Raw genomic sequence first — 27,373 nt, 5'->3', positions numbered from 1 at the left:
TTTGTCTTCTTGACATTGAGCCTCAGTCCATACTGAAAGTTGCAGTCCTGACCCTATGCAACAAGTGCGTGAGGTCCTCCTCAGTTTCAGCAAGCAGGGTTGTATCATCTGCATAACGCACATTGTTAACAGATCTTCCACCAATCATGACGCCACAATTCTCCTCATAGAGCCCAGCCTCCCGGATAATCTGCTACAAGAAATAGGAGATGCAAAAGGCGGACGCTAACAGGAACCACAAGGGGGAGATGTAGAGCTTTCGGCTTCTTCACTAACAATATGCGTACCTTTTTTTTTTTTTTACAGGAAGTAACATTTTAAAACAAAGTGTAGTTGAAAATCTCACAGAGCATGTATGTATGTATTCACTCACTTCATGTTCGGAGGCACTGAAAGTAACGTACATTTTTTATGTGGGTCATTTTTTAACTTTCCAGTCAAAAATAATCACTTATAGTTGATCCTCCAGCAGGTTTTTTTGGCCCTGTAAAGTACTAGAGGGGAGACCTGGGCAGGGAGAAAAGTGCAACAACGAATGAACGGAAATCCAAAGTCTCTGTAAAGTTTCATTAAAAGTAATAGCAACAACAACAATAATAATAAGAATAAAAGGAGAGAGGAAACTGTTTTTCTCCCACCGATCTCGCGAAGCCTCACCTTTGAATTAGCAGCGATTTCCAGAGTGATTTTTAAAAAATTAAAATAAACAAGTAAAAAAGAGTTAACAACTACCACAATAGTTGTGAAGAGAGCTCAAAGTGATGGTCAGCTCAATTCAAATCTGACCATATTCAGGAAAGAGGGCAAATGGGACTGGGGGAAAAGAGTGAAGGAAACCAAGTATGATTATGAACAACAAAAATATCTAAGGTTCAGAGATAGAAGAAAGTAGATATGATCATCAACAGTCAAGAAGAATGAACATGTGTGGTGGTGGTGTTGTCATGTGCCATCGACTCGTTTGCAACTCATAGCGACCCTATGTACAACAGCCCTAAACTCTGCTCTGTCCTGTGCCAATTGCACTGTCTCTGACACTCCCATCCCGATTATCCCAGTCACTGAATCAATCCACCTCATAGAGGGCCTTCCCCTCCTGTACTGTCCCTCCACCCTCCCCTCCCAAGCACGATGTCCCTCTCCAAGGACTGGTCCCTCCTTACAACATGTCCAAAGTATGTCAGACAGAGCCTCAGAATCCTTGCCTCCAAGGAACCACCCGGTTTAACCCTCTCCAGGATGAAACTGTTTGTTTTCTTGGCTGTCCATGGTACCCTCAATACTCTTCTCCAGCATCACAGCTCAAAGGCATCAATTCTCCTTCTATCCTCCTTAGTCATTGTCCAACTCTGATGCATAACAAGTGACTGCGAAGACCATGGCCTGTATCAGACGCACCTTAGTCTCCAGAGAGACACCATTGCTCTTCAGTACTTTGGAGAGGTTCCTAACAGCAGACTTTCCCATGGCAATACATCTTTTAATTTCCTGGCTACTGGTGTCAAGAGAAGAGTATTGAATGTACCATGGACTACCAAGAAAACAAACAGATTCATCTTGGAGAGGGTTAAACCAGGCTGCTCCTTGGAGGCAAGGATTCTGGGGCTTCGCCTGACATACTTTGGACATGTTGTAAGGAGAGACAGGTCTTTGGAGAGGGACATAATGCTGGGCAGAGTGGAGGGACAGCACCAGAGGGATAAGACCCACTATGAGGTGGATTGATTCAGTGACTGGGGTAATCGGGATGGGTGTGTCAGAGGCAATGAGATTGGCACAGGATAGAGCAGGGTTTAGGGCTGTTGTACATAGGGTCGCTATGAGTCGCAAACGACTCGACGGCGCATAACGACAACAATAACTGGTGCCAAGAGTGTTTGTGGAGCCAAGCAAACTAAAGCTGTGAACAATCTCAATCTCTTCACCATCCATCCTGATGCTGCCAATTGGTCCAGTGGTGACAATCTTTGTCTTCTTGACATTGAGCTTCAATCCATATTGAAGCATGAACATGTGTAGGGGTAAAATAAAACTAGACAAAAACTTCCCAAAATTCTGAAAGAATAATCTTTGGTCTTTTAAAAAACTGCGTAACATTTCCTGAGATCATTTTAGAATTACTTTATAATATAATTTTCATCATGTAATGTCATGTTTATCAAATATAGCTGTTGTTGTTGTGTACCATCGAGTCAGAAATGACCCAGATTATGATCCTCCAGTGAGTATTCAGAAGCAGGTAATTGCTTGGAAGGAGATTGCCCATCCTTCTCCCGACTAGAGCAGCTGGTGGATTTGAACTGTGCATTTTAAGGAATGTAGTGCAGCTTCTTACCATAGTTCCTTAATATATAGCTATAAGTGATAATTCATGTATGAAATTGCAGGCTGATAAGGAGAATCTAGAGGAAAATCTAAATATTAAAATAGCCCAATTTGCTGGCTCAATTACATGTGCTAAATGACATTCTTTTAAGAGTGTCATTTGAATCTCTTCTTACTACTATCTTTTCTCTGTTTTTGCTTTTATGATGCCCAAGGCCAAGAGGCTAGAAGGATGAAAACCCAATCATCTTTTGTTTGAAGGGGAAAGGAGGCCCAGAGAAGCCTTTTTGGCACCACTGTCAGGCCAGTTTCACTGAGGGAAGGAAGCTCATCCCTGAGCCAGTTGGTCAAGGCATGTGTCATTCTTTCCATTGTATCAAGGAAAGCGTGAAATAAGAGTCTCAGTTTGTCTTTACCTGGTATCACTTGTATGTAGTGAATGAATTAACAGCAACACTAGGAAGATATGGTGAATAGAGCCTACCTTGGCCTGAGAGAAGTTACTGGAGTTTCCAAAAGTTCAGGACCTCTTATAGTTTGTATTAATTCAGTGACTGAGTTGGACTTTTATCCCTTTTGGGGGTGGTAACTAGCAACAATAAAAATAGCATTCTCCTATCCCACTTTCTGGAAAGCCTCTGCCAATGTACTGTTCTAGTTGTTTTTAAGATGAGCTTCAGCAAGATTTTGCTTGCAGGTAATAATAATGTTTCTTGTTTTTGTTTTTGTTTTAGTAATAATACTGTTTGATAATTTCCACATTCTGATTGACTAGGTAGCTGTCCTCTAATTTCTTGGCATAGCCTGGTGAGCACATCCAGGGTTACATCTGTTTGTTGAATTGTGTCAACTGATATTCTATCAATTCCTGGGGCCTTATTTTTTGCCAATTCCTTCAGAGCAGCTTGAACATTTTCCTTTATTACCATTGAGTCTTCCTGTTCTGCTACTTCTTGAAATGTTTCTGCATCAGCTAACAGCGACTCTGTGTATTACTTCCATCTTCTTTTGATGCTTCCTGGATCATACAAGATTTTGCCCATAGCGTCTATCAGTACTGCAACTCAAGGTTTGTTGCTGTTCAGGTCCCTCAGCTGGAGAAATGCCAAGTGAATTCCCTTTTGATTTTCTGTCTCCAAGTCTTTGCATATTTTGTTATAATACTTGGCTTTGTCTTCACAGCTGTCCTTTGAAATCTGTTCAACTCTGTAACTTGATAGTTTCTTCTCTTTGTTTTGGCTTCACAGTGTTCTAGTGCAGTACTCAGAGTCCCTTCTGACATCAATTTTGGCCTTTTCTTCTTCTGTTTTGTAATGACATTTTGCTTTCTTCTTTGTTGTTATCTTTGATATCATCTCACAGCTCACCTGGTCTTCAATCAAACCTGTTCTTGAAATGGCCTTTAAAGTCAGATGAGATAGGCTGAAGTAATATTTTGGTTCCTATGGATTTGTCCTCATTTTATTTAGCTTCCATTTAAAATTTCACATGAGTAGTTGATTGTAACAGCCGGCCTGATTTTCACAGCTGGTATTGAGCTTCTCCAAGGATTCTTTCCATGTGGTACTAGGAATATCATTGCTGATATCGAATGGATCTTGGCCGAAAACAGAGTACTAGAAGATGTCTGTGTTTTATCGACAATGCAAAGGCACTTGGCTGTGTGTATTACAACAAACTGTGGCTAATATTGGGGGTGGGGGGGAGGGAATTGCAGAATACTTGACTGTGTTCATGGGAAATCTATAGCTAGACCAAGAATCCATTGTCTAAACAGAGCAAGGGGACTGCGTGGTTCAAAATCAAAAAGGGAATGTGTCTTTTATCCATACCTTTTCAGTCTATATGATGAGCAGATAATCTGAGAGGCTGGACTCTCAATATTAGCAAAACAAAAATCCTCATCACCAGGCCAATAGGCAGTAGTATCATAATAGATGGAGAAAAGATTGAAATGGTCAAGGATTTCATCTTGCTTGGATCCATAATCAACACCTTTGGGGAAAATCTGCTGTCAAGGACCTCTCCAGAGTGATAAAGAGCAAGGATGACATCAATCTAAAGACTAAGGTGCACCTGATCCAAGCTATGGTCTTCTCAATTGATGGCTATGCACCTGAAACCTGGATAGTGATGAAGGATGACAGAAGAATTGATGTCTTTGAGTTGTGGCACTGGAGAAGTGTTTTGAACATATTATGGACTGCCAAGAGAACAAACAGGTATGTCCTGATGGGATATTTTGGGACTCTATCTCACATACTTTGGGCATGTTGTCAGGAGCCAGTCCTTGGAGAAGGATATCATGCTTGGAAGGGTGGAAGGTCAGCACAAGAGAGGAAGACCCTGAATGAAAAGAATTGACACAATGGGGAAATTGAGTCAGGTGTATCAGAGATGGTGAATTTGGCTTAGGAGAGGGTAAGACTCAATGCCATTATTGTTCACGGGGTTGTTTATGAGTTGTAGTTGACTTGACAGCATACGACAATCCCACTTTGGGCTACTTCTTCACATTATAAGCACCTGCTTTCCAAATATACAGAATTTAAAAGCAAAAGACTGAGACACCTTTTAAATATTGAACTGAAATAATGTTGGAGGTCACTTTTCAGCCAACTAGTATATTGGTCCATAAGATAAACAATATCACTCATGAATACTTTGGCCTAAAAAGAGCAAAATCATTTCTGTGAGACTAAATGGTCAACATTTACCCTAAAGCAAAGATGAAAAGGTCAGGGAGGGTGGCAGGGAAACTAGATTAATTGAAATGAAACAACAAGAGCAGAAATAATGAGAATATTGACTCAATGTGGAAAATATAACGAATATTACTTAACAATATGTATGGGAGCTCTGGTGGCCTAGTGGCAGAAAGCTGCACTGCAATCCTGAAAGCAAGCAGTTCAAATCCACCAGATGCTCTGCTGGAGAAGGAGGGGCAATCTCCTCCTGTACCAGTTGGATCTGATTCAACAGTACACACACACACAAAATAATAAAATAAAAAAATTTAATAAAAAACCCCAATGTGTGGTGGTGGTGGTGGTGGTGGTGGTTGTTATGTACCTTTGAATTTTTACTGACCCATAGCTAATCCTCTAGTGAATTTTCAGAGGCAGTAAATCACACAGGAGGAAATTGCCTATCCTGTGAAGCAGCTGGTAGACTCAAATAACATACCTTGTGTTGGCAGAGCAATTCCTTACCACTAAACCACCAAATCAAACTTATTGCATAAACTTCCTCCAAAACTACAATAAAATATTGAGGAAAAATACACCTTTCCTTCACTCATCACTATCTCATTATGTGACAATTTTGCATTTGTTGTTGTGGCTATTAAGTGTTGTCGAGTCATGGACAGCTCATAGCGATCCTATGAATGAAAGACCTGAACATTTGTATCACTTTCACCATTTCTCCAAGTTCATAGAGTTTCCGGAGGTGAGCTGTTTTGGAAGTGGATGCCACTTCTGCTTCCAAGCCTGTTTTAATCGGGAAGCTCCTCCAAACATGGTCCACCATGGGTAACCATTATGACATTTGAAACATCAGTGTCATAGTGTTCAGCATCACAGCAAACACGAGTTACCTCTGTACAGCAAGTGGAAAGACTAGTGCTATACCATTTAGAAGAATGTTTGACCAAAAACAATTAAAACCAGGCCTGAGGGCTGCAGATTAAAATCACCTACCTTTGGTTGTGTCCTGTCTCCATACCTTTTCAATTTGTAGGCAGAACAGAGAATTCGGGAGGCTGTACTTTATAAGGAAGAATGCAGCATTAGGATTGGAGGAAAAAACATCAACAACGTATGATATGCAGATGACACAACTTTGCTTGCCAAAACTGAGGAGGACTTGAAGCATTTGCTACAGAAGGTCAAGGACTGTAATCTTCAATATGGATTGAAGCTCAACAAAAAGAAGACAAAGATTCTCAGCACTGCCAATTGGCAGCACTACAGTGAATGGAGAAAAGATTGAAGTTGTTAATAATTTCAGCTTGCTTGGCTTCATAATCAACACTCTTGGCACCAGCAGTGAAGAAATCAAAAGACAAATTGCATTGGGGAATTCTGCAGTTAGGGACTGCTCCAAAGTGCTAAAGACCAATGATGTCAGTTTATAGACTAAGGTGCACTTAATTCAGGCCATAGTCATTGCAATTACTTGCCATGCATCTAAGAACTGGACAACAAAGTTTCTCCTTGGAGGCAAGGATTTTGAAGCTTCATCTCACATACTTTGGGCACATGACCAGTAGGAATCAGTCCTTATAGAAGGACATCATGCTTGGAAGTGTGGAGGGATAGAACAGGAGAAGAAGATCTCGGATGAGATGGAATGACACAGTAATTGGGGTAATGGGAGTAGGTGTATTGGAGTCAGTGAGACTGGCTTAAAATAGGGCAGGGTTAAGAACTGTTGTACATAAGATCGTTATGAGTTGTGAGTGACTTGATGGCACATAATGACAACTCAAGTTTTTTCTTGGAGGCTAGGATTTTGAAGTTCTGTCTCACTTTGGGCACGTGGCCAGTAGGGACAGGTCTTCGGAGAAGGACATCATGCTCAGAAGGGTAGAGGGAAAGCTCAGGAGAGGAAGATCCTGGATGAGACAGATTGATACAGTAACTGGGACAATGTGAGTAGGTATGTCTGGAGAAAAGTCTTGAACATACCATGGATTGTCAAGAAAACAAATAGGTCTGTCTTGGAGAGGGTGAAACCAAGTCTCTCCTTGGAGGCTAGGATTTTGAAGCTCATCATTTACTTTGTGTACATGGCCGGGCAAGATAGGTCCTTGGAGAAGGACATCATGCTTGGAAGGGTGGACGGACAGAGCAGGAGAGGGATACCCCGGATAAGATGGATTGATACAGAAACTGGGGCAATGTGGGTTGGTGTGTTGGAATTAGTGAGACTGGCTCAGGACAAGGAAGGGTTCAGAGATGCTGTACACAGGGTCACTATACATCGCAGGGGATTCAATGACACATAACAACAACAACAATAACATACTATGACAGGTTTGGAACAGAAGTGTCATCCACTTCCTAAATAACATGCCTCCGGAAACTCTATGAACTTTGATAAATGTCAATAGTTATAGAGGGACTTCAGGCCTTTTGTTTATAAGGTTGCTGTGAGTTGTGTTTGACTCAAAGGCAACAACAACAATAACACCATGTCAGAGCCAATGAGTGTGGCTCAGGACAGAGCAGACTTCACAGCTATTGTACATAGAGTCACTGTGAGTTGCAGGTGACTTGACAGCACATGGCAACAACAACATGTTAACTTTGATAAGAAGCTGAGCTGCAATACTGACGGCACATGGTTCAAATCACCAGCTGCTCCATGAGAGAAGAATGGTTAATCTCCTCCCATGCAATTTACTGCCTCTGAAAACCCACAAGAGGGTCGGCTGTAAGTCAGTTCTGACTCGATGGTATACAACAACAAGAAGAACATATTAACTTTGAGAGGTGGAAAAGTTTAGAATTTTAGAGGAAATGAAGGGGAGAAGAAAGAGAATGAAACTCCTATTTTGTTCCATAAATTGGCCCAGCCAAGGGAGAATTTGTTTTAAGGTTAGCTCAGGTACAAAATCCATAATAATCATCAAGAAGCTTGGATAATTTTGACTTGGAATGAAAAAAAGAGACAACAAAGATGGTACAAGCACTAATGTGAAAATAATACAGTCACTTAAAGTTAAATCTTTGGATTCTGGCCCTAATGGCATTTTAATAATGACAGGCCCATGGACAAGTTGCTTGTTGGCAGAACTTCAGTCTATTCATCTGTAAAACGACAGTAATAAATATATCTACCTTATAGGGTAGTTAGGAAAATCAAATGAGATAATCCACTTGGAAATGTTTTCTAAAGTGATATACAAGTGTTTTATATACGAGTTTGCATACCTGAAATAATGTATATTTAGCCTGTAGTTGTGGAAGGGATGATAAGAAGAGGAACTGGTAATGAATAAGAAGCTGCCCTTTGCGTGAACCCAGATCTCATTGAGTTGAGAAATGGAACACCGTATTGTTGTCAGGTGCCATTGGGTCAGTTCCAACAGCGTACAGTGGCATGGAAAGCTGCCAGTTTCTGTACTGTCTTCATAATCATTCCTTCGTGTTGATCCTTTGCTTCCGACTATACTTCAAACTCCTTTGTACAAGGTGGGTTTGGGCACTTGAAAACACTGCAGGGCCAGTTTGTGTTAGAGAAGACATTCTGAGGCAAGAACCAGGCAAGAATTAGGGAAGGAAATCACAGGAGACAGGGGAAATGTTCAGGATCCCTCTGGGAATGGACTTGGAAGTTATGGAAAGGTACAAAAAAGCAGCGAGAGGCCTATGTAGATGCCTAAAGGCTCATGTGGAAATGCAGATCCCCAGCCCTCCTTCAAGTTCCTTGAACTTCTTTCTGTTTACAAACTCTCTGGCAGCCTAACCTGTAGGGAGCTGCACTGCTCACCCAAAGGGGGTGCCTCTCTGAAACTCTGAATCCGCGAGGTGCCCCACAAGAGAAAGGTGGACAATCTCTTGTTTATTTACAACCTCTGAAAATATGGTAGAGGGTCTTCATAGCTCCCGAAAAACCGAGTTTCTTCTTACAATACTCAAAATCTGAGCCTCAATCTCCTTCTTTAGTCTCAGTGCCTCCTGCTCCACACCCTTCCTTCTGCTGTTCTTTTGCATTTTCTAGTCTCACAAAGTACTCATAGACCTGAGCACCAAATCTGTCCAAGTTGACTCTTTGCTTTGTGTGTGTTGTTTCCTCTGCTCACAGTTGCCCTTTGTTTGCCTGTTGGACGCATCGTCAGCCTCTCATTCACGGCTCAAATACTAGCTCCTCCATGAAGGCCTGAAATTCATTTCCCATTCCAGACTCTTTATACATTTCCCTGTTGGGGTGTGCACAGACACCATTTGACTGTGATGGGGCTTGTTTTCCAGGTGTTTTTTTTTAATTTTTTTTTATTTTTGTGTGAGTGTACCATCAACTCAGATCTGACTGGTACAGGAGGAGATTGTCCCTCCTTTTCCCGGCAGAGCATCTGGTGGATTCGAACTGTGTGCCTCTGGGATTGTAGTTGCAGCTCCTTACCACAAGGCCACCAGAGCTCCCCTGTTTTCCAGGTTTTAACCTGAAACCTGACACATAGTAGGTGCTCAGCAATGTTTTCTGATTGCTTATAAAGGTTTCTCCTATCTCCTCACCACATCCCCCAAATCTGTGGCCAAAAGCAGCTACCTCTCCTGTTCTCGCTTAGACATTGTCTGAAGACAATCTTTCACCCAGTTCACTCAGGGTCAATGCTCTCAAAGTCTTTAAAATTTAAGGAAGAATGTTGTTTAAGTGAAGACCCAATGAGGTACAGTGGTTAAACTCCTGGCTGCTAACTACTAAGTTGGCAGTTCTAACCCACCAGTTTCTCCAAGGGAGAAAGATGTAGTATTCTGCTTCTGTAAACATCACAGTGTTGGAAGCCCTATGGGGAAGTCTACTCTGTTCTAGAAGGTTGCTCTGAATCAGAACTGCCTCTATGGGACTGAACTTAACAAATTGATGAAGAAATGTTTCTAGGTTCAATATTCTTTTCCGTAATAACTCACCAAGAATATATCACAACATCCTATCTCCCCACTGTGCCCACCAGAAGGAACATTCTGCCTAAGGCATGGATGATTCAGTGAGGAGATCAGGGGTCCTATTATCATTCGCTTTGATACTTCATTGCTTTTCAGGAAATGATCTGTAAATCCTAGAGTTGAGTTTGTCACCTCATTCTTGGAAGTTTAGCAACACCTCCCCGACTTCACGGTTTAGTTCACTACCTTGTGTTTTTTTCTTTCACAGATTATTGGATCTGTAATGGTTTGTTGATTTGGGGTGAAGAAGAGTAAGTGATCCTTCTATCAGTATAGTTTCTAAGCAGCTCAGCTAAAAAGGGAATTTTTCACATCAGAAAAATTGTGATAAAAATAAATTTAGATATATAGTCAATTTGATTCATTATATGATTCCATTGTTTGTTGTTGTTAAGTGCTGTGGAGTCACAGGCGACTCATAGCGACCCTAAGAAGGAGAGTCCTCAATGCTTGGGTGCCTTTCATCCTCTCTCCAGGTTCATAGGGTTTCTGGGAGGCAAGCTATTATGGAAGTGGATGCCACTCCTCCTTCCAAACTTGTTTTAATCGGGGAGCTCCACCCCACTCTCTGCCCGCATTGGGTAACCAACCATTAACGCATTTGACACATTAGTGTCACAGTGTTCAGCCTCACAGCAACCACAAGTTACTGCTGTACGACAACTTGTACACCAGAGCTATATGACCTAGAGGAATGTCTGAACAAAAACAATGACAGACAGGCCCGAGGGCCGCAGATTAAAAGTCACTCACCTTCGGCTTGTTAGCATCACCTTCTGTCCACTGGGACAGCTGATCTCTCTCTCTATGTTGATGTTATTGTTGTTAAGTGCTGTTGAGTCGCAGGCGACTCATACCGACCCTATGAAGGAGAGTCCTCGACGCTTAGGTGTCTCTCACACTCTCTCATGATTCCATTAAAGTCCGTATCATGTTTGGAGTACCTGCATTATGCCTATCTTCAAATAGCTCACAATCTGACGTGGAAGAAGTATTGAAGACTACATTATAGGGGGAGCTCTGGTGGCCTAGTGGCAAGAAGCTGTACTGCAATCTCAGAGGTATGCGGTTTCAAATCCACAAGGAGGGGTAGTCTCCTCCTGTGCCAGTCAGATCTGATTTGATGGTCACACACACACACACACACACACACACACACACACAAATAATAAAATTAAAAAAGAAGACTACGTTATAGTATAATCATTATTTTTTTGTATAATAATTACTATTACAGATATTATGAGGTACTCTGATGTTGTAGTGGTTATAAGCACTTGACTTTAATGGAAAGGTTGACAGCTCAATTCGACTGGCTGTTCCATGGGTGAAAGATGTCTGCTTCCATAAAGGTTTACAGCTTTGAAAATCCTATGAGTTCTGCTCTATCTGATGATGTGAGTATTAGCTGGAATTCAGAGAGATGCTATTAGGGTCCAAAGAAAGGGCAAACATCAGTGAGAGAGGTTTTAGAGAAAATTTAACAGATAATTAAGAATAGATAGACGTCGGGTGATCCTGGATAGGTGTCTCCTAGACAGGGACAACAGAGTGTGCAAACATACAGAAGCATGGGGGGGAAAGTTTGGCCAGCCCATATGGTATATATTAGAGATCTTAATAATATAGTTATTTCATGATAAGGATCGAGATTTGACCCTCAGACAAGGAAAAGTGACTTAAAAATTATTTGCAGACCTTTCTCGGAAGTACATATCATGTAACGAACTGAAAAATATATACACACACAGAGTGGCAAGAAACTACGCTGCAATCCCGAAGGCATTCCCAAAGTTCAAGGCCACCAGCTGTTCTGCAGAAGGATGGGCAATATCCCGTGCAATTAACTGGATCAGCTATGGGTCAGTTCCGACTTGACAGTACAGCAACATACCTAAGAGCCACATTTTCCTCCAGAACGGCTGAGTGGAAACATACACATAAAGGCTCATGTGCCACCTCAAATGCTTATTAGCTGTAAAACAACGGGGAAGGTATCTATGTCTTCTTTCCACATTTACAAAATGAGAACTGTTGTTAGTTGCTGTTGAGTTGATTTAAACTCAGGGCAACCCCGAGTGTACAGAGTAGAGTTCTCTAGGCTGACACTCTGTAGAAGTAGAGTACCAGGTTTATCTTCCAAGGCACATTTGCATGTGCTCAAACCACCAACCTTTACATTAGTGATTGAGTGCTTAACAGCACCACCCAGGACTCCTGAAAATGAGAAATGAGAACACATCGCCATTATTGAATTGCTATGAGTATGAAGAGGCAAGTCACAGAGTCCCGGATCTGACACATGTGCTGAATCTTCATCAATGATGAATATAATGCTGCTGCTACTGCTGCTGACGATCATTCTAGAGAACCCGGTCAAAGATTTAAGGGTAAGTGGGTGACAATGAAGAAGTTATAATCAACAGAAAACCTTGAGAATGCCAAAGCTGGGGAAACTGAAAAATGTGCTCTGTGCATCTAAGCAGAATAACGCAAAAATCAACACTGTGGGGCCCTGTTACCAGAAGGAAAGTTGTGGTAGTATAGTACCAGTACCAGGCTTCTAACTGAAATGTCATTGATCCAAGTCCCCTCGCTGCTCCATGAGAGAAAGATGAGCAGTGTCCTCCTGTGACTATTTGTGGAAACTTGATGAAGGGTTACTTGAATTGCTGTTGTTGTTGTTAAGTGCCGTCGAGTCGCAGGCGACTCATAGTGACCCTATGAAGGAGAGTCCTTGATGCTTGGGTGCCTTTCATCCTCTCTCCAGGTTCATAGGGTTTCCGGAGGCAAGCTATTATGGAAGTGGATGCCACTCCTCCTTCCACGCTTGTTTTAATCGGGGAGCTCCACCCCACTCTCTGTCCGCATTGGGTAGCCAACCATTAATGCATTTGACACATCCGTGTCACAGTGTTCAGCCTCACAGCAACCACAAGTGACATTAAAATTGATTTTATGGCGGGGTGTTGACTGAGAGCCTAAATATACCTGAAGAAGTTTGAGTAAGGGGGAAGCAAAATAAAACCACAAGCAGAAAGAAGGGAATGAGAGATAGAAGGGAAATGGGAGTTAAATGGAAGGAAAGAAATAGAAAACACTTGAAGGACATATTTGTCATTAGTTGCCTATGCCTGGCTTCAATATTCTCAAGCAGGTAACAATTGTATTGTTATTAGTTCTGTTTTGTGTCATGAAGTCAACCACGACTCATAACAAACCTATGAAAAACAAATTGAAACCTTGACTTATCCTGTGCTCCTCTTTGGTTCCGATCTCCAACATGTTAAAGTCCACTGTGACAGTTACTGTGTCAATCCATCTCATTGAGAATCCTCCTTCCTTTCTCTGAAGCTCCACGTAGCCTGATGTCTTTTTTCGAGGATTAATCCCTCTTGACAGTATGCTCAGATTATGTGAGATGAAGTTTCACTATTTTTGCCTCTCAGGTGCACCCTGGTTGCACCTCCTCTAGACAGTTTTGTTCTTTTGGTAGTCCATGGGATATTTGGTACTCTGCTCCACCACCAGAATTCAATGGTATAAATTATACTTCTGTCATCCTTATTCATTGTCCAACTTTCAGTTGCATATAAAGCAATTAAAAATACTATAGAATTCACTCTGGAATTTGTCAATCTTTGGTCCTTTGCCAAGGATTTCTGGAGTTGGAGCTATTTTGAGTTAAATGGCAAGCCCTATCCAAAGTCCCACTTCTGCAGAAATGTCCCTGAAGCCAAGATCTGCACCTTGGACTTGGGTCACAAGAAGGCAAAAGTGGATGAGGTCCCACTCTGTGCCCACATGGTGTCGGGTGAATATGAGCAGAGAAGCCCTGGAAGCTGCCTATACTTGTGCCAACAAGTACATGGTAAAAAGTTGTGGCAAAGATGGTTTTCACATCTGAGTGCGGCTGCATCCTTTCCATGCCATTCGCATCAACGAAATGATGTCCTGTGCTGGGGCTGACAGGATCCAGGCAGGTATGCAAGGTGCCTTTAGAAAGGCCAGGGTCCACGTTGGCCAGGTCATTTTGTCCATCCGTACCAAGCTTCAGAAAAAGGAGCATGTGATTGAGGCTCTCTACAGAGCCAAATTCAAGTTCCGTGGGCACCAGAAGATTCCTATCTCCAAAATATGGGGATTTATGAAGTTTAATGCTTATGAATTTGAAAAAATGGTAGCTCAAAGTGCCTCATTTCAGATATGGAGTGACATACATCCCCAATCATAGCTTCTTGGACAAGTGGTGGGCCCTGCATTTGTGAAGACCTTGGTTAGCACTGCCTTGTCTTAGCCTGTGTGCCAATAAATTAAACTGCTTGGCAAACAAAACAAAACAAAAACAACTATGGCTTGGATCAGGTGCACCTTAGTCTTTAAATGGACATCATTGCTTTTTGGTGGACAGATTTCAGCAGAGCTTCTTCCAGACTGAGAAGCAAGATTTGTCATCCATTTCTGAAATAACAGGCCTTTGAAAACCCTATGACTAATAGAGGAAGATTGTTAGAAATAGTATTGCTAGATTATTTTATCAGATAAGTCTATCGGTGTTTCTTTGATTATGCAAAGGCATTTGAATGTGTGGATCATAACAAATTGTGGCTGACTCTGAGAAGAATGGGAATCTCAGAACACTTGATTGGGAAACCTGTACTTGGACCAAGAGTCAGTCATCAGAACAGAGCAAGGAAACACTGCATGGTTCAAAATTGAGAAGGGTGTATGCCAATGATGTGTCCTGTCTCCATACGTTTTCAACCTGTATGCAGAACAGATCATCTGGAAGGCTGGGCTCTATGAGGAGAAATGCGGCATCAGGATTGGTGGAAGATCTATCAACAATCTGCAATATGCAGATGACACAACCATGCTTGCTGAAACTGAGGAGGACCTGAAGTGCTTGCTGCAGAGGGTCAAGGACTGCAGCTTCCAATATGCATTGAGGCTCAATGTCAAAAAGACAAAGATTCTCACCACTGGACCAACTGGCAGCATCAGGATGGATGGTGAAGAGACTGAGATTGTTCACAGCTTTAGTTTGCTTGGCTCCACGGTCAACACTCTTGGCACCAGCAGCCAGGAAATTAAAAGACGTATTGCAATGGGAAAGTCTGCTGTTAGGGACCTCTCTAAAGTACTGAAGAGCAATGGTGTCTCTCTGGAGACTAAGGTGTGTCTGATACAGGCCATGGTCTTTGCAGTCACTTGTTATGCATCAGAGAGTTGGACAATGACTAGGGAGGATAGAAGGAGAATTGATGCCTTTGAGCTGTGGTGCTGGAGAAGAGTATTGCACATACCGTGGACTGCCAGGAGAACAAATTAAGTCTGTCTTGGAAAGAGAGAAACCAAGTTTCTCCTTGGAGACTAGGATTTTGAAGCTCCATCTCATACACTTTGGGCACATGTTCAGGAAGGACCAGTACTTGGAGAAAGACATCATGTTTGGAAGGGTGGAGGAAGTGCAAGAGAAGAGGACCTTGGATGAGATGGATTGACACAGTAACTAGAGAAGTGGGACTAGATGAGTTGGAGTCAGACTGGCTCAGGATAGGGCAGGCTTCAGAGCTATTGTAAATAGCATTGCTATGAGTCACAGGCAACTTGACAGCACATAACAACAACATTGAAGAATGAAATGAATGTTTCAGAATCACCTTTGCTAAAGAATTAATCACCAAACTCCAGAAAATATTTATAAGACTTCAAAATAGATCATTGTGTTTAATAAGACTGCTGATGTTATGAGAGGCTCAAATAGTTGACAGAAGTGAAAATGTTCAACCAAATGTTTACAGACGAAGTCTCCTTTTAGAAAATTCCATGTTAGTAAGAATAATCAAGGAAAAACACTTCCTCATATACTTCCAAACAAAAATAGACAGATGGTCCCAACTAATTATTTATTTGTTAGTTGTTCAATGCTGCCAAGTTGAGTATGACTCATAGCGAGTCCATGAATGGCAGATCTGAACCTTGTCCTATCCTGTGCCATTCTCATTATCTTTGACATACTCAAGACCATTGCAGAAGTCACTCTGTCAGTCCAACTAGTTGAGATTCTTTTTCTCTTCTGCCAATGCTTTACCTTTCTAAGCATGATGGACTGTCCAAGGAACAGTCCCTCCTAACAATATGCCCAGGGTATGTGAGATGAAACTTTGTCATATTTGCCTCCAAAAAGCACTCTGGCTGCACCTTCTCCAAAACGGAGTCTGTTTGTTCTTTTGGCAGTCCAGGGTATGTTCAATACTCTTCTCCAACATCATAACTCAAAGGCATCAATTCTCCTCCTGTCATCTTTATTCATTGCCCAGTTCTCGGAGGCATAGCAAGTGATTAAAAGACCATGCACTGAATCACAAGCACTCCCAAGACTTCAAACTGACATCATTGCTCTTCAGTAATTTGGAGAGGTCTCTGATAGCAGACTTCCCCAATGCAATACATCTCCAGATCTCCTGACTGCTGGGTTCTATTCTGTCATGCTGCCAATGGCCTCATGAGCCCTGCACCATGATATTCATATCTCTGATTTCCTGTTAGAAGTACATTTATCTGTCAGCATGTTGTATTGAGGGAATTATTTGCATGTTGCTAATTATTTTATAGCTTACATGTATATATAATTACTTATAATTATTCTTATAAGTTATATTTTTATTATTTTTAAATTAATTTTAATGAAAGTTTATAGAGACTTAGAATTTCCAGTCAATCATTGTTGCACTTTTCTCCCTGCCCACTTCCTGCCCCCCAATTCACCCTTCTCCTTGAAAAGAATTATTCTTACTAGTATAGCACTTCTCTATCAGTTGTTGTACAGGGGTCACTTATGAGTTGCTGTAAAGCTGGAAGCTGTACAATTGGTGTTTCTAATGGCAGAAGGGTCACCTGCAGTGGCTGGGTTTCAGCAGAGCTCCCAGGTTAAGACAGACTATGAAGCAGGATTAGCCGATCACTTCTAAACTAGCAAACCTCTGATGGCCCTATGAACAATACAAAGAAAGAATTATCTATTTGATAGGAGAGATTTTAGGAAAGCCTAAACAATCATCCAAGAAAGACTGACTGCTGGAAAAAGACATCATGTTTGATAAAGTAGAAGGACAGAGAAAAAAAAAGAAACGGTGAGATGAATTCACACAGTAGCCAAACATATTGAAGGTGCAAGACAAGATAATGTTTTGTCTGTCAAATGAAGGGGCATCATAAGTCAAAGTCAATTTGACAGCAACTAACAACTACAAGTGGAAGCAGCAGTGGCATCCACTTCCTAAACAACATGTCTCTGGAAACTCAATGAACTTTGATAAATGACGATAGTTATAGAAACGCTTCAGGCCTTTTGTTCATTGGGTTGTTATGAGTCATGTTTGGCTCAATGGCAATCAACAACAACAACAACAACTAAAACAACATCTACCTATCAGCTCATTGAACAAAATGGTTTTTTTTCCAGGTGCTTTTCTACATCCATTCGTATATGCGTTTGATTTTGACTTAATGTTCTTTTGTGGCATTAGTCTCAGAATGATTTACTCCCGAGGGAGGATGCTGTCCTAATTATCCCGTTCCCACATGTCTTTTCTTTTTCAGTTGGTGCTTTAATTTATTTCCAGAGCCCAAGTTATCATGGCTGTGCGCTGCCTTTTTCTGTTCTTTGACCTTCTTTTTTCTCCTTCTTTAGTTACTGATAGCTTAGCCGGGATAATGCTGAACTAGGGCCAGATGTTAATTAAGCAAAATAAGTCAAGCAAATAAAAACTGTCGAATATTTGGTTTCAGGTCAGTTGGCCATGGCAGAATTTCTTAGGTGAAGTTTTACTTTGACGTGAGTTACATAAGTCCTTTGTTCAAGGGATGCTGGCTTTCTTCAGTTTGGTGCCTTAAGAGAGCAAGGGCAAGGGGATGCTGTGAATATAAAAATCAAGGGCATTCCTATGTAACAAGGTCGAATCATGTGCCAGAGAGTACAATCCAGACCTCCTCCAAAGCTTGAGGGAATCTTTTGATGTCATATCTGTTTCTAGGGATACAGGCATTTCCATCTTCTTGCCAGAAGAATAAGTCAGGAGAATTTATGGCATTTTGAAACTTCTTGATCTTGGAAACCTTTTCATTATCAACTCTCCACAGAATTCCTAAATTCTTATCTCTATCTGTGACATGCTATATGAGCTCCATTCTAAAATTTCTTCCTACTTGATATTTCCAAATGGATGTCTCAAATTCATGCCATGAGCAGGGCTCATCTTCCTCCCAAAAGTTAACCCACTCACTCAACCCCTACACGTATCACTGGTACCATCATTTTCTCAGTTACTCGGCCTGAAAATCATGAGTGAGTTTTGGTTTTTCCCTCATTGAAAACTCTGTTATGTCTCTCTCCCCATTTCTCTCTACTGCCATTACTATAGAACTTATATCTTTTTCCTGGGTATTTTCAACTCTTTTCTAACAACTTAATCTCTTTACTTCCTCTCATGTTTTCAATACATTGAACTCTTTAGTAAGAATATTAAGCTTTCAAAATATTTTTGTGGTTTAAGATCATTTATCAATGAAAATTCTTCAATTAGATCCTATGATCTACAAGATAAAATTATAGTTTCTTATTTTGGCACTTAATATCCTTCATTATCTGGTATTTGCTTTGGTTTCTATCTTATACAAATCTTCTACACTGATTTTTTTTTCTGCAGCTAAAGTTATATTCCAACTATTCCATAAATATGATTCAACTTTACAGTCTACAAAGAACACCATTTACAAAGTATGTAATGTGAATGGTGACTCTCTGTAATGCAATGATTATACATTATTTCTAGTCCCATTTCTTTACGTTTTTCTTGATAACCCACTGTAGAATATGGTCCTCTTTCCTATGATCTTGAATATTTGAGGTCCCACTCAAGTCCTATTGACTCCACCAACTGTCTGAACCACTGATAATTTCTCCCTTAATTTAGAGATCAGATTCAAGTAAGTTATCATCCAAATGCCTTTGTGAGCATTAAAGAGGACATTATTAATTTGGAACAACAGATTTAAACTTAGACTGTCCAGCACAAACTAGATCATATGGTCAACCTCTTGATATATATAGTACATTGACAGAGAACTGTCAGAAGTTCAAAATGGGTTTAGAAGAGGCCGTGGTATCAGGGATGTTATTGCTGATATCAGATTCTGGCTAAAAGCAAAGAATATCAGAAGAAAGTAATTTTTTGTACTTTTTTGACTATACGAAGGCATTTCATTGTGTGGATTGTACAAATTATGGCTAACATTGAGAATAATGAGAGTCCCAAAACATTTAAGCATTCTCATGCAAAACCGATGCCTAGACCAGGATCAAGGGAATACTACATGGTTTAAAATTAAAGGTATGTATCAGTGTATTACCCTCTCTCAATACCTATTCAATCTGTATGCTGAACAAATCATTCGAGAAGATAGACTTTACAAAGAAGAATGTGGTATCTGGATCAGAGGAAGACTAATGAACAACTTGCATTCTGTTGATGACACAACCTTGCTTGCTGAAAGTAAGGAGAACTTGAAGCAGTTGGTACAGAAGATCAAAGACTACAGCTTTCAATATGGATTACATCTCAACATCAAGAAAACAAAAATTCTGACCACTAGACCAATAGGCAACATTATGATTGATGGAAAGATTGAAATTGTCAGTGACTTCATCGTACTTGGATCCACAATCAACACCCTTGCAACATCAGCAGTCAGGAAATCAGGAGATGTATTACACTTGGAAAGTCTACAGTCAAGGACTTCTCCAAATTACTGAGGAGCAATGATGTCAGTTTGAGGACCAAGGAGTTCTTGATTCAAGCCATGGGTCTTTCCAATCATTTGCTATTCATCTAAAAGCTGGACAATGAATAAAAATGACAGAAGGAGAATCAATGCCTTTGAGCTGTGGTGTTGGAGAAGAGTACTGAATATCCCACGGAATGCCAAAAGAACAAACAAACATGTCTTGGAGAAGGTGTAGCCTCAGTGTTCTTGGAGGTAAAGGTGACAAAGTTTCATCCCATATACTTTGGTCATGGTGTTAGGAGAGGCTGTTCCTTGGAGAGGGATAGCGTGCTTGGAATGGTAGAGTGTCCGTGAAAGAGAGGAAGAACTTCACCAGATGGACTGACACAGTGACTGTTGCAATGGACTCAAGTATGTCAGAAATGATAAAGACGGCACAGAACAAAATAGGGTTCAGATCTGTTGTTCATATTTGACTCAACAATACCTAACAACAACAACAACAACAACTTTATTTGGTACTTAGTGCATGTGTCAGGGGTCATTTGTGGAATAGACCATCAATTGATCATGTGCAAATTCAAGTTGAAGAGAATTAGGTTCACAAGAGCTAAGACATTTGAGTATATCCTACCTAAATATAGAAACAATATCACAAACATATTTGATGTATTGAACACTAATAACAAGACTAGAGGAGTTATGGGATGGCATCAAGATATCATTCATGAAGAACGGAAAACACTATTAAAAAAATAAGAAAGAAAAGATCAAAATGGATGTTGGAATAGACTCTAAACTTATTTTAAAACAAAGGAAAGCTAAAAAAAAAGAAGTTATTAATATATCCAAAGGAAGATAAATATGATTAGGTCAGTAAGGAACATCGTGATAAATGGAAAAAAGTTTGAAGTTGCCAAAGATTTGTTCTACTTGGATTCATAATCAGTTCCAAAAGAGACAGAAGTTGAGAACAAGACAACATATTGCAATGGGCAAACTTGTTTCAAGGGACCTCTTTAGAGCACCAAAAAAGCAAGGGTGTCACTTCTGAGGACTAATGTACATCAGACCCACATCAGAGATGTAGAAGCAGAAGAGATGAACATAAAATTTCAAAGGACAGCCTGAGAAGACAAAGCAAAGTATTATAACAAAATGTGCAAAGAGCTAGAATTAAAGAATAAAAAAGGAAAAAACTTGCTTGGCATTTCTTAAGTTGAAAGAACTGAAAAAACAAATTCAAGCCTCAAGTTGTAATGCTGAAGGGTTCTACACGCAAAATATTGAAAGATGTAAGAAATATCCAAAGTAGCTTGCAGGAATACACAAAAAAATTGGTTGACACTGAAATATGAACAAGAGTCAGTGGTAATAAATAGAAGAAGTTCACTGAAGGCCTCAAGAATTGATGAATATCAATTGACTTGTTTCAACTAACTGATGCAGTCCTAGATGCGCACACCAGTTTGTGGCAGGAAATTTGGTGAATAGCTACCTGGCCAACCACCTGCAAGAGATCCGTATTTGTTCCCATTCTCAAGAAACATTATCCAACAGAATGTGGAAATGATTGAACAATATCATTAATAACACAGGCTAACAAAATATTGCTGAAGACCATATAAAAGTGTCCAGAAAGGTACATTGATAGAGAACTGCCAGATGTTGAAGCTGGGTTTAAAACAGGATTTTGTACCAGGAGTATCATTATTGATGTCAGATGGATCCTGGCTGAAAGAAGAAAATATCAGAAGAAGGTTTATTAATGCCTTATTGACCAAGAAAAGGCATTTTATCATAATAAATTATGGTTGACATGGGGAAGAATGGGAATCCCAGATCATTTAATTATGCTCATATGAAACATAAATCTAGACCAAGAAGCTATCATCCAAACAGAGCAAGGGAACAACGCATAGTTTAAAATCAAGAAAGGAGTGCATCAGGGCTTTATCCTTTATCCACGTTTATTCAATCTGTATGCTGAGCAAATAATTCAAGAAGTTGGACTCTATGAAGAAAACTGTGGCATTATGATTGGAGGAAGACTCATCAACAACTTCCATTATACAGATGATAAAATCTTGCATGCTAAAAATGAGTAGAACTTGAAATGCTTACTGCAGAAGATCAAAGACTTTCAATAGGGATTTCATCTCAAGATCAAGAAAATAAAGATCTTCACCACTGGCCCAATAAGCAGACTAAATTAGACTAAGAAAAAAATTGTAATTGTCAACAATTTCATCTTACTGGGATCCACAATTAACACACTTGGCACCAGCAGTCAAGAAATCAAAAGACATGTTGCCATGGCAAAGTCTTCTGCCAGGCACCTCTCCAATTACTGAAAAACCACCATATCAGTTTAAAGACTAAAGTTTGCCTGGTTCAGGCCATGGTCTTTTCTATCACTAAGTATGCATCTAAGAGTTGGACAATGAAGAAGGATGACAGAAGAAGAATCAATGTCTTTGAGTTGCGATGTTGAAGTAGAGTACTGACTATCCTATGGAGTGCCAAAAGAATGGACAGGATATCTTGGAGGAAGTGCAGACAGAGAGCTCCTCAGAGGGAAGGGTGGCAAAACTTCATCTTGTATAGTTGGTGCATGTTGTTGTTGCTATGTGCCGTCGAACTATAAACTGCCAAAAGGGAAAACTTCTATTTTGGAGAAATGAAGGAATACACAGTCACTGTACCAAAAAAAAATTGGTTGACATAGAAGAATTTCATAAAACAACATATGATCAAGAGGCAACGGTGATAAAGGAGGAAGTTTGAGCTGTTCTGAAGAATTGGCTAAAAAAACCCCCCCAGGAATTGACAGCTTAGCAATTGACATATTTCAGCAAGCAGCTTCCCTGGACGTGCTCACCAAGTTGTGCCAAGAAATCTGGAGGACATATTTATTTCTATTCCAGAAAAAGGTGATCTAACAGAGTGTATCTTCTAAGTACAAATCATATTGTTGTTGTTGTTGTATACCTTAGAGTCGGAACCGACCCATAGTTGACCCTCTGGCGAGTTTTCAGAGGTAGTTAATCCCATAGGAGGAGATTGCCCCTCTTTCTCCTGCGGAGCCTTGAAACATGTGCCTTCAGAATTGCAGTGCAGCTTTTCTTGCCACTAGGCCACCATTTGTTGTTGTTAAGTGCCGTCGAATGGAGTACAACTCATAGCAACTCTAACAAAAGACCTGAGCCCTGTGCTCCCAGAGCTCTCTACACATCATATATATATATATATATATATATATATATATATGTTCTTCCTCTTTGCTTATCTGGTGTCTGGCTAGTATCATTCATACACTAAGTATTGTTTACTTGTAATAACATTTTTACTCTGTTGTTTAGTAGTAAATTCCTAATTATCTTGTTCCCACATGTCTACCATTGTTCAGTTTGGGGCTTTAAGACCTTTAGAGTCTCAGAAACAGGACATGCTCATTAATCTTTGATTGTTTTCTGAACAAGTAAGTTTCCAGTGTTTCCGTGAGTTGGATTACCTAAACACAGTTCTGTGAAATAAGACAAGCTGCTTCTAAAGGTTAAGGTAAAGACTGTAGGCTTTGAAAAGTCGTATGTATCTGATTATGTAGCACACAGACTTCTAATATGTCATAAAATGACCTTTAATATTATATGAGGAAACAGGGCAATCTCCAGTGGAAATTGCAGTCTCAGAAATCCCATAAAGGATCCGCTCCAAGTTGGTTCCGACCTTACAGTTGAGAGAGAACTGTGTCCATTCTCATGAAGTAAAACTTCTCATTTATTTCACAGAATAAATGGTAATTCACTAAATCTCTCAAAGTATGTTTCTCCTACTGAATGACAAACAAGCAACTTAGAAAAGGAAATGTACTTAAAAAAAGACGCAACAGTTAGTCACCAACAATTGTTTAAAATGAATACAATCTCTTTTTGAAGGTGGAGCACTTTTCGGTCCAGATAGAAACCTCTGCATCTGTTAGTGCAGGCACATGTTTTGGTTAGTGGAGGACATTCTTAAATTCTTTCTAAAGCTTCCAATCAACATACCAGTTTTAGTTTTGTTTTTTTGGTTGGTTTTTTTTTTTTTTGGTTGTTTTTTAACGTGGTTGTTTTTTAACCCCATCTTCTTTAAGAAAAACAGTCTTCAGTGGGCTGCAAATCCCCCAGTCTGACATCCATCAAGCTTTCCAGTTCCCTGGCCACCATCTTGCTTCAGGCCCTGATTCTTTTTCATCTTTTCTCTAACAGCCTGTCTCCTGTCTCCACTCCAGCCACTCCCCACACTACTGTCAAATTAATTTAGCTAAAGCACACTTTTGATCCTGTCTGTGTTTTGCTTAAAAGCCTTCAATGGACGCCTATTGTCAACTGAATTAGGTAGATGCCTCACCCTGGTAGTGAAAGCCAGCCACGTGTATATAGCTTTGATTTCTCTTTTCTATTTTCATTTCCACAACTTCCCTGTAGTCAAAATGTCCTATAGGCATAAAAAGAGAGGGATTACCTGTGTTTTCCTGAGAGATTACTTGTTTTCATGTGGCCACTTCGAATAGAAGGGACTTCTGCGTGAAGTTGCCACAGTGAAAACAACAGAGGATTCATACAGAAAGGAGAGTAGAAAGCATGAGGGATTTCCCCCATACTCTCCCTGTTAATTGTAATCTTACATGCGAAACTTCCTTCAAAACATCCTAATGTTTCAAGGACATTTACATGACATCTGCACCTATTTCCATCCTACAAGAGTGTATGCGGAGAACCTTGGTGATGAAAAGGTTAACTACTTCATTGCAACCCAAAGACTGGTCAAATCCACCAGTGCCAATGAGGGAGAAGAGACTGATGATCTGCTCCTGTAAAGATTGCAGCCTGGGACTCCCTGTGGGGCAGCTCTATTCTGTTCTATAAGATAGATAGGAACACAGACTGACTTCACTGCACCTAACAACAGCAACAACTGAGCGAATGCAGCCTGAGCTCAGAAACCAAACCACTACACGGTCTTCAGCTTTGATTCCTTGCAGAGTTTAGTACGATACCTTATATTTTATTTTATCATGACTATTTGAAAAGGGATTGCGGTTTATCCTTGAATAACTGAGAGGGACATCATGTTTGGGAGGGTGGAGGGACAGTGCAGGAGGGGAAGACCCTCTATGAGGTGGACTGATTCAGTGACTGGGGTAATCGGGATGGGTGTGTCAGAAGCAGTGCGATTGGCACAGGATAGAGCAGGGTTTAGGGCTGTTGTACATAGGGTCGCTATGAGTCACAAATGACTCGACGGCACATAACAACAACTACAACTCCACCTTTGTTCACCACTTCTCAAAATACTTTTATCCCCTCCTGTGCAAATATAAATACCTTTTTGAGGGGGGGGAAAGTCATACTTGTGTCCTTTAATTTTATTAAATTAATTATTATTTAATTCTAATTTATTGTCACTTATCTATAGGAGTGCAAGTGCGTGAAGGACAGTAAAGGAGCCTTAGTGAAATACTGTATTATGTTGCTAATCAACAGGTCAGTGGTTCAAACCCACTAGGCACATTGTGGGACAAAGATAGGCAAGCACCAATAAAGATTGCTTTATTGTCATATTTTTTAAAATTTAGAATGTCATTTTTTCTTAATTTCCATTAATTCATTGTTGTACTTTTCTCCCCTCCCAACTCTCCCCCCCCCAGTACACTACCCTCTTGGAAAAGTAAATGAAATATTCTTTCATTGTTTTACAATCCCTCCCCCCAGGTCCACTCCACTATGCAGCCTTTGCTCTAGACACCTGTCATGACAAAAACACCTAATCACATATCCTTTTAAAACAGTTTCCTCCTTCATCTGTTTCAGTGTAGTATACATTATTAAACCCATCTTTCTCAGTCTCCCCCCAAACCTGATGTCAGTCCTATTTTACAACAATGGCACCATGCAGTATTTGTCCTTTTGTGACTGAGATACTTCACTCAGCATAATGTCCTCCAGGGTCACCCGTTTTGAATAATATTGCATGAGTTCCTTGTTTTTCAATGCAGCATAGTAGTCCATTGTGTGAATATACCAGAGCTTCTCTATCCATTTGTTTGTTGATGGGCACTTAGGTTGCTTTATTGTAATTTAAAAAAAATTTAGTGACTTTAAATCTTTCCATTTTAAAAATATTTTCTTTTCATTCATGCATACTTTCTTTCCTTCCCTTCCCCTTCCTGTAATTTTTAAATTATAGTTTTAGTGAAGGTTTACAAAGCATATTGTTTTTTTAATCAATCATTTATGTACATTTAATTCCATAACATTAATTACAATTTCTGATCATCCATTCATTCCGTGTTACCTTTCCCTTCACTCTCCTCCAATACAGATTCACAACCTTGGAGATCTGGTGTGGGGGATTGGCAGGGATCAGAATCCACCTGATTGCAGTGGCTTAGGAGACAGAAACATTTTAGTCTTTAACTTCATCTGTGGGAAGCTCAGATCAAAGTTTAGTGTGTATCAGCCTTTAACAAACTAAAACACTCACTGTCTTTGAGTTGGTTCCGACTCAGTGACACTCCATCAGGTTTCTGAGGCTGGAAATCAAAGGGCAGGAAACTTCCCAGGTTTCTCCTAAAGAGTTGCTGGTAGATCCGAATGGACAGAGATGTGATGATGGTTTTAGTTAGCAGTGCGACTAGCCACACGCTACACCACTAGAGCTCCCAAAGTTCTTAACACAGGTTTCCTAATCAATATTTTCATGACAAATATATTTGCGAAAGTTTGTTTTAGAAATGAAAGTTCTTAAAGTAGGATGAAATTATATATCAAATTGTGTTTATTTGTATAACTACATTTTTCTCTGGAGGGAAGTTTCATAACTTTCACTAAAAATTAACGACTTTGTTATGCAGGAAGGTCAGAATCAATCCTATGAATCAATAGGAAGGTTTTACTTTATCCCTACTTGTATCTTGAAAAGTTGTTTGTGTTTTTCTTTTTAAATATCAGTAGTTGTTCCACATGGAGTTTTTGGGGAGCATCGAAGTTAAGCAACAGAAAGTTTGGTGGTGGGAATCCATCCAGTGGGGCCTCAGACGTCCTTGGAGAAGCCCAGAGGATGCAGTTCCGTCCCAAAACACATGGGGCGCTCATGAAATGGAGCCCGGTACCTATTTTGTTCTGTGTTTAACAACAGAACCAGGCATAGACAGAATCATTTAATTTCTGATGCTACTTACTCACAAACTTTGATTTTTGTCTCCACTTGTGCTGAGTCTTGCCCAAGGATGAATTGAAGAAACAAAAAATGTAATCATAGATAATGTGTATAAGGACGTCCCAAGCGGTCACAGACACTTTCCATTATCTTCCTTTCAGTAATGAGAGAGACCTATCATTTTCATGAGGGATTTTCAGAGATATGACCAGATTTCCCAAGTGATCACTAATTTCTCACAATAATACTTCTGAGTGACTTCACAGGTTTTTTTGGTTTTTTTATTTTTTGTTTGTATCCTGTGGGATGGTGAAGCAGGAAAGAAGTGCGTAAAGGTGCATGTGAGAAAGGCAGGGACAACACTGACACTAAAGTTAACT

At 40.2% G+C, this 27,373-nt stretch overlaps 1 pseudogene; it reads left to right on the top strand.

Annotated features, from left to right (window-relative positions):
* The first annotated feature begins 12,325 nt into the window (after window positions 1–12,325).
* LOC102876491 overlaps window positions 12,326–27,373 on the top strand; it is a 36,186-nt pseudogene continuing 21,138 nt past the window's right edge.

This window comes from Elephantulus edwardii, unplaced genomic scaffold (assembly GCF_000299155.1).
Source record: "Elephantulus edwardii isolate Elephantulus edwardi_28Jun2011 unplaced genomic scaffold, EleEdw1.0 scaffold00104, whole genome shotgun sequence".
Lineage (NCBI taxonomy): Eukaryota > Metazoa > Chordata > Mammalia > Macroscelidea > Macroscelididae > Elephantulus > Elephantulus edwardii.
Note: the sequence above shows the minus strand (reverse complement) of the source record. Positions and strands in the feature narration are given on the sequence as shown.